Genomic DNA, 9835 nt, shown 5'->3' with positions numbered 1-9835 from the left:
ATAGCGTTTTTAATACTCTAAGTAACAATAATATAATATGCCTTGCCAATGAAATATCTTAGTCAGTGTAAGTATGTATTTTTTACAACATAATTATATTTGTTTCTGAATTTAGAATATAATTTTTTTTAGTTCAAGCCGATAAAATTGGTTTTATATGGAATTACTAACTTTTATAACATAATATGTATTTTATATAAAAAGTCCATTTATTCTTAATAGAATGAGTAAACCAAATATATAAACCTAAATAACTTTTTCATACATCTTCATTTGACTGGTCCGTTGGCACCGTTGATAATGACATGGATGAATTATAAACTTTTATTTAAAAAAATTATATCAGTCAACTACTTCTTACAAGAATTTAATTGATATCCTTTTTTATCTTCAATATGACATGCTAATATAAAATCTGATAAATGCAAATATAGTAGGAGACAGTTTATAAAATGAATCACCTTATAAACTCCAGAATCAATTCCACACATCCGGTCTCCGATATTAACAAATAGAATCATAATTGAAGTCCCCATTGTACAAGGAACGATTGGACGATACTATTCAAAATTGCAGTTCTGTATTTATTCTTAATCTATAGCTAGAATTATTTAGATTCAGATAAAATTTTAATGAATTTGAAAATGTAATATATAATATTAATATTTCGAATATTGTTACTCGAAATTCAAATTGCATTGCAGTTAAACAGTTGCGAACTCTATTTTAATTGCAAAAATAAAAAATAAAAACATTTTTATTGTATCGTTGATACCGTTACAAATAAATGCAAATTATTTTAAAAAATGTTAAACAGTCCTGTTACATTTTTTCTCTCTAAAAAAAACTTCGAAACATAATTAAAAAATTGAACAGAAACTTAAAGTAAAATTGATTGTTTTGTATTCATATTACAATAGTAACTTAATATTGATATCTTCTTTCTCCGTCTAAACAATACACATCAAAATATGCAAAAAATATCTACAAAAGTCCGGTAGCTTTCTTAGGAACTTAAACAATAAAAACACAAAGGTGTTATGACTCATTGTGTACTCAGTAACAATAAAAGAAAGCACTAAATGTGTCTCTCAATAAACAATTTTTGTTTTATGATAGTTCGTATCTAACAATGACCAATAAACAAAAAGGATGTTTTTCTAACATCGTATTCTTAGCGTACTGTTGCTAAAGGACCTGTTTTTAACCGACTCCAAAAAAAGGAATGGAAAGGAAAATGTTTTATTTGTATATCGTACATTTTAAATATCAATATTGAATTGCACCATTTTTAACCGACTTCCAAAAAAGGAGGAGGTTTTCAATTCGACTGTATTTTTTTTTTTATATGTATGTTACATCGGAACTTTTGACTGGGTGGAGCGATTTCGACAAATTTTCTTTTAATCGAAAGGTGGTGTGTGCAAATTGGTCCCATTTAAATTTATTTGAGATCTAACAAGTACTTTTCGAGCTATATCTAATAATGCGTTTTTACTTGACGCTTTTTTCGTCGACCTACGTTGTATTATACCGCATAACTTTCTACTGGATGTACCGATTTTGATAATCCTTTTTTTGTTGAAAAGGAGATATCCCAAGTTTAGTGCCATGATAAGGAAACCAGGATCTGATGATGGGATTCTAGATATATTGATGGAAATTCTTGAAAATCCGCAATAACTTTTTACTGGATGTACCGATTTTGATAATCCTTTTTTTGTTGGAAAGAAGATATCCCTAGTTTAGTACCATGATAAGGAAACCAGGATCTGATGATGGGATCCCAGAGAAATCGAGGGAACCTCTTGAAAATCCACAATAACTTTTTACTGGGTGTACCGATTTTAATAATTTTTAATTTAATCCAAATCTGATGTTTGTCATGTGGTCACATACAAATTTTATTGAGATCTGATAACTACTGTTTGAGTAATCTTTGATAACGTGCAGTTACTTGACTATTTTTTCGTCGATCTTCGTTGTATTACTCGTCGATGTAATTGAAGTCGGTTTTTTTTTGTTTGCGAGCAAACACAATTATTTGAGTATGCAGTAGGAATATTTGCGCGTAAATTTTGCAATCATGAAATGGCAGTGTATTATTATAATTTAATATATCACTGATATTTAATTTAAATCTATGGTAAAAACATGTATATTTTTTTTTGTTTTTTTTTTCTAATTGAATTGCAGTGAGTTCAAAAAATACAAAGGTGGTCAATTAAATTAATACTGGTTTATTTTTACTAAAATATTTCTAGGAATTAAAGATTTTGCATCATAACTTTTATGCCAACTATTTATAAAAAATATATACAAAACGTCTACAATAGTTGAAAAAAAAAATTATTAATGTGTCGGTAGAAAGAAGTTTACGCTAGCATAGTGCAGCATAGTGCTTTAAAACCAAGACCCATAAAATACTGATCAACTTAACTTCAAAACGGTAACTATTATATTTAAAAAAAAAACATATATTTAGGACTAGCTGTGCTCGCGACTTCGTCCGCATGGAATAGTGTCTAATGTTCAACGTGATTCTTTAAATTGGCATATTTTTTTTATTTATGAACCGATTGATTTGAAACAAACACTAAATGTTAAGCTAAGCTTGCCACAATATATTAGTAAACATCAAACCTAAATCGGATAAGCCGTTTCTAAGATTAGCGTGCACAAACACACAGACAAACAGACAAAAATAGGTATAAGGTCCTAATAATATATATTTTTTTTATATCTTAAATGTAGAGACAGCGACCCGTTACATTTTTATTATATACTAGCTTTTACCCGCGGCTTCGCTGGCACTGAATTTTTTTTAATAAAAAGTTACCTATGTTACTTCTAATACGTCCAAAAATATATGTACGAAGTTTCATGATGATCGGTTAATCAGTTTTTTTTTTTTTGAAAGCGTAACAAACAAACTTAAATAATACAAACTTGAATGTGAATGACATTTATAACATTAGTAGGGATATTGATTGGTGTAAATTATCAAAAATTTTGTAGCTTAGGAAACTGGTTAAATTATACTTACACGGTTTTTCAGTTAAGCTAAAAATTGCTGTGATATTTACGTAAACCTGTTGTTTGTGACCTTTGACCTAGTGTAGAAAAAGCATGATTAAGAGTGACGTGAACTTTTCACAGTTTCAATAGAAACCAAAAAATATGCATTTTGCCAAAATGCAGCATTTCAGACTGTATTTATAGTGTAGTCATTTTCATTCACAATAACTGCAGTACTGGAGTATTAGAGCTTACTCTTCAAGAAACAATTTTTGGTCCGTGGTAAGAAAAGAACATGGGTAGAGGAATCGCGTGAAGCAACTGATGAGTAATAGTGACACGTGACTGTGACGCTGAGAGTTAGTCTTTATTTTATTTATTCTTTATTGTACACCAAATAGAGTAATTTAATACAGAATCGTAAAAAAAAAAAAAAAGTATAATGCACAATGAGGCGGCCTTATCGCTCGATAGCGATTTCTTCCAGGCAACCTTAGGGTTACGATTAGAGGAAAAAAAAGAAATTTTACAGAAACTTTACAGTGCTTTTAGCTGCTTATATAAAAAAAAGGTAGGTAGGTAAGGTAGACCAGCATTTATTGTACCTATTGATACGAGTATATAGCGGTCAGTGTGACGTACATACGCTCAAATACCTCTCGGGATGGATATTTGTGTTTGTGCAAATATTTTTTTCTGTTCTGGTAGCTGTCTTGGTCTCCTCACGAAGCCTCGGAGAACATATGAAGCGGTCGGTCGTATTTGTTATCATAGACATCTAATAGAAATTGTCAGTTATCTCGCATGATCGTTGTTGATTAAGCTCCAACTTTTTAGAGAGAGAAAGAGGCCTAAGCCCAGTAGTGGGATGATACAGGCTGAATCAAAAATTATTTTAATTAAATACAATTTAATTATTTCAATAGAGCATTTTAATTTTTAATTATAACGGTAATCGTTATTAAGTAAACTATACATTTTTCTTATTAATAATATAGCCTTTAACAGTAACACTCTCTATATTATTAAGGACTAGCTGTGCCCGCGATTTCATCCGCGTGGAATTTAACAAAAAAAAATATTGTTCAGTTCGCAGTGTTATAAATGTAAAAAATTAAATAAATTATTAAATAAATGTAATTTTATTTTTTTAATTTTATTTTAGACATTTATTATTAAATAAATGTCTAAAATAAAAGTAGCATAAGTTACTCTTGGTTACATCAGCTATCTGCAAAAGAAATTGCCGTCAAAATTGGTCCAGCCGTTTCAGAGATAAGCCGGAACAAACATACAGACACGGACAAAAATTGTAAACAATGTTATTTTGGTATATGTACCGTGTATACACTCATATGCATTTAGTAAAAATCGCTTATTTTAATATTACAAACAGACACTCCAATTTCATTTATTTGTAGGTATATATATAGATAATATGAACAAAGCGTTGCTGATTTAACAGGAGACGTAATAAGGATTTAATTATTGTCATCTCCATGACAATTAATTTCGATGTACGAAGAACATTATTAGGATCTGTCATGCTTCAGCTCTGATTGATTGCAATTTGATGATAATTTCGTGTTGTTGTGTTATGTATGAGCACAGTGTTGTACGACTGAATTACTTATCACTATGTATTATACTGAATAATTTTGTCACAAAATGTTACTGTAATTCTAGTAGTACTTGTCTTATTTAGTTCTATACAAGTTTACCACACAATTATTTTGTGACTACTCAAGTATTGTAGGGCTCTGAGTGTGTATATCATGTTTGTGGATGATTAATTAAATTAAAAAAGTAATTAATTATTAATTGCATTCTTATATTAACCATCATCATTACTTCATTATTTATTTATTTACAGAAAAAAAAATAGATACAATTTATGTGATAAACAGTGCAGCAAAAATAATTAGCAGTTTAACAGTGCACTGTGTAGCAGTTTAACAGTGCACTATGTAGAAAAACAAAAACTTTGTGAAATAATGAAAGGTGTAGTGTCCCGCTGTCACAATTAAGAAAAACTAAACTTTAAATTTGTCTGATAAACATAAAACACGAAATTTTTTATGTTTTTTTTTATTGTATTCATGACTGCGTCCAAATATCGTTATCGAATTTCAATGTAACGGACGTTAATTATTGCGCAAACTTCAACTTCACTTTGCGCTTTTAATTTAGTTTTCATTAGTTTGTATATAAACTATTAAACTATTGACTAACTACTATCCACTGTATTAGTGCCATACAGAATAATCGTCTGATGATCTCAATTCAAACAAACTTAGTTATGAAAGCTATTCAATATCAAGTCTCCATTCATTAGTTGTTAACTTTTAATAACCCGGTTTACAATTACACAATAAGGCAACACTTCATTAAATTGTCACTCAAGGTAATGAAGCCTCTTTTAGACTGTCTCTACTTACGTAATCTTGTGTATGTTTTCATTAAGTTATTTTAACGTTTCATAATAAGTATTTCACGTATTGATACTTAAATAAAAATATTGTTCTATTTTTTTTATATATACTTGTGAATGATTCTCAGTTGGGCAAACAATTCCTGGCGGAGTCGAATTGGAATTTCATTAAGTATGGTATTAGGTACTAATTATTATTTATAGATGAACAAGTTAAGTATAGCTTAAATCAAATAATACATTTGAAAATTCAGAAGTACTGCCTCAGTTTGGATTAGAAACCATTTTTATATAACTATATATATATAAATATAATTTACGTATTCTATCCTATAGATTACCTCGGTTTATATAAATATATTGCATCATAAAATATAAGAGGATTATTTCGTTTGGTTTGGTTATAATCATTATTATTCTATGCTCGTAAATTACTGGATATACGAATTTAGAAAATTGTTATTCAAAATTTCTAGTAACTGCTCTTTATGGTTGTACATCCTCTATTATTTTATTAATAGATATAAAAATGTTGAAGTAAAATTAAATGTTTTGAATGATTAATGAATAACTTCAACTATTAAGTAATAACTTAAAATGTAAATTTATGTTTGATCAAAAATAAATAATTTTCATATTATTGTATTTTATTTTATTTTAATACATACAGCAAATTAGAATTCATATTTAATTAATAAAAATGTTAACACTTCAATTGTCACACAAGTAACTATATTTATTTATCTTTATAACACGGATACTTTTCTTTTGAAATTCAAAAGTCTTAACAAAAAGATGTTCATTAATATTCCTTTGTCACGTCACACCGCCTGCTCCGATGACAACCAAAAAGTTTCTTTGTAACAGTTACCAAATTAAAACACATAACAAACATTCAAAGTTATAACTCGACCAGTAATAAAAAAAGACAAAAATTTTAACTGTGATAACGACCTTACTAAGAGATGAGAAATGGGAATAATTTTGTTACATAAAAACGGGTCGCATCGTGGTTAGATAAGTTTAAGGGACTTTATTTGTCCATTGTCAACCTCTTTGTTTGAGTTCAAGTTGTGGAAGATACCTGGAAGAGGTAATAAATTTCAAAAGTAACAGCCCTTATGTACAAACCATGTGAACAGCATCTTTGATGTAAATTACTAATCATATAATCACACCTGTTTAGTTAAGCAACGAGAAAATATTTAAAAAAATCAACACGTTGAAGCAGGTTTTCCGAATCTTCTAAATTCTTTCATTAAATATCCATAAATGTATAACACTGCAAGCAGGTGGTGTTAAGATTCGTTTAATTTTGTTACAATGTAAATAAAGTGCTAAACACTTTATAATAAAATATAATCGGATATTAAATTATCATAAATTTCACGGGTACGAGACGGAAAATCTCGAAAACCGGAAATTTATGTCATGAATACAACCCGCGAACGCATAAATTAGAAATTTAATGAACAGTTTTATTTGCTCAATAGTACAACGTCTTTCAGATGCTACCGTCTTTATTTAACGACAACGTTGTCGCTAAAACATTGTTCGGCGACAAAATTTTCTGGTAGTTTGAGCTTAATTACTATAATATTATTCCCTCCTTTTACTCAGGAGCACCTATTATATTCATTCACGGTTTGTTGAACACTTTAAATGCCAACGTTATTTCACCATCTAATTTTCATTGTGCAAAATTTTATAGCAATCGCCGTGACAGTTGGATGCGTTCTACTAATCACGGTATCTCAATATTGATAATTAAACATTTTTTAAATAAATAAATATTATCAAATGTATGACATTCTTAATCATTTCCTGTAAGTGTCTTTCATACGTCATTTAAAGCTTTACTTGTTTTGTACATAATGTGCATTTTTAAGCTACTGCTACGGCTAAATAAACAGCACTGTCTGTTTGAAAATCTCATACATTTAGACTTGACAAATCCCTGTGATAAGCAATACCTTTTAGTATTTCAAAAGCTTGCGATATTTTTATAAGAATAGAAAAGAAAATAATCCATTCGTAGAATTTACCGGTGTATGATTTGATACAACAGATGTTGTTATCCCAAGTGGACATGCTTCGGTACGAATCTTTTGAGTTAAGCTTATAGAGGCAAATGTCAATAGAATATTGTTATTGCAAGTGTCTCAGTGTGAAAATACATTATTTAAATTGAAGCGAGCTTTAATATCGAAAATGACGTACATTGGTTTAAGTATTTATTTCAATAAAACGAATAAAAATTGAATATAAAAAGATTTTATTTTTGCAATTAAAATCAATGACCTTAACGAATAATTTATGACTAAATAATGATTTTTCATTATTTTCGTTATTATACTTTAGGTATAGCTTCCATATGATTAATATAGTTTGTCATTTTTTTATCATCTAGGTACAAGTGACGGTAAAAAATATACCTATTTGTAAAAGTTATTATATAATAATAATAATAATGACATTTATTTCGGGACTAGCCCATATATTTGTTGGTAACAATGTTTCTTATAACCTAGTGTTAGTACAATAACAGAGAATAAATTTAAAATAGTTTTTATATTTATACATTTTTTTTAAATTTTATAATAGGTCACAAGAATACCTGGAGAGCTTGCTTAGAATAAATTTGCTTATGAAAGGGCACTTCCAGAGCAGTTGTAGAATGGTCTTCATTCAATCCTATCATCAGTTACGGGGAATCATACGGATACGACAGACGGGGATATTAATTCATATTTTTCATTGCAAGTTAAATTAAACAATTTAATGTTATTATAATTACATTGTGTAAAAACAACTACTTGACATCTAAGAGTGCAGGTATATTTGCTTTTTATAAATATTTTGAATACCTCAGTTTTTAATTATTGTAGGTAATAATCAATATCAAATCAAATATCTTATTTAATATATATAACATACTGAAATTAATGCGTCATGCGAAGCGATTGAAATTCGATTGGTTCAACTCTTCCGTTTTCTTGAACTACTTTCAATCGATTCAGAACACAATCTTTGAATCGCATTAACTTTCTGAGTATACTTAAGTGACTAGGAATGTTGAAGTAAGTGAGAAGGAAGTCGCTTATAAGTAAAATGACTATAAAAGTATAAGGAAATGTTTGCTACTGAAATATTAAGACTTATAGTTCGCTTTCAACTTGTCAAGTAAATTGAGATAATACTGGAGCCGATTGTAACTATGCGCGTTGCTATAAAAAAAAGATTATACCAGTTTGTGTAGTGTGCTTTTGATTTTTAGTAAATAAAGATTACTCAATATATCAATGCTTGTAAGAATAAAATATAAATTTTGGTTTTAATATTCTACTGATGAGTGACTTAATTTGTGGTTAATTTCTAAGGCAAATACCTAATATTAAGGAATAAAAATACAACCATTTTTTTGGAATCGTCTATCGTTTAATCGACTTAAAAATAAACATTCCACAACATTATCATTAAATCATTAAAATTTTAAAACAGTTACACATTTAAAAAGGAATTTATTAATTAAAATTACAAAATCGTGCTAATGCCTTTTGTTTTTAAGACAATAGTCAAAGGAACAGTGAGTGGGTCTTTTATAAAAAGTTATCGTGTGAAAATCGCCCGACTACTAGCGACTTGAGACACGCCGAGCATGTAATTTAATACTTTCTACCGCCGTAAATGTTACATTTACAAAAATAATTACACGGCCAGTGCTTATCTGACGATTTCTTTGACAGCTCAATATGCATTTGGCGAAACAACAACTTAAGCTTTTAATATACAATATTACATGTCATATTTATAATTTTCAATAAGTGTTACATACTGCTTTTTTATCAGACATATTGTAAGGAATTTATTTGGTTATCGAAAATTTTTATTACTTACAGTTTGTCTACATAATGATAAAAAAAAGTTAAGTGTGAACTCATCCTAATGTAAATGACAAATCTAAAGCACCGACAAAACAAACGTAAGAGGGAGCTTAAAGATGCATATTTCGTGGGCTGTTTATGTAAATTAATTCATAATAAATATTTTGATTCCATGCTAACGAGTAGTTGAAGTCGGACGACGCTCGTTCGACTCTCGTTAGGGCCTGAATGAGACGGCATTATCATAATACTGTTATTTATTGCAAAATCCTTTATTATTTTATATTTGAATGTTCTTAAAGCATCTCCACTTGGATTATGAAACCCTAGTACGGGCTAACCAAATACAAATCAACTTAATAATCACACGATTTGAATTTTTTTCGTCGAAAGAGTTTTTATTTCTTAAATATTTAATTTTTTATATTATTTTATGGACATAAATATAATATTTCGATTTAAACTACAGACCTAACTTTAGTTTTAAAAAGATACTTAGAAT

The sequence above is a fragment of the Melitaea cinxia genome, chromosome 12, assembly GCF_905220565.1.
Source record: "Melitaea cinxia chromosome 12, ilMelCinx1.1, whole genome shotgun sequence".
Classification (NCBI taxonomy): Eukaryota; Metazoa; Arthropoda; class Insecta; order Lepidoptera; family Nymphalidae; genus Melitaea; species Melitaea cinxia.
This window is presented reverse-complemented; position numbering follows the sequence as displayed.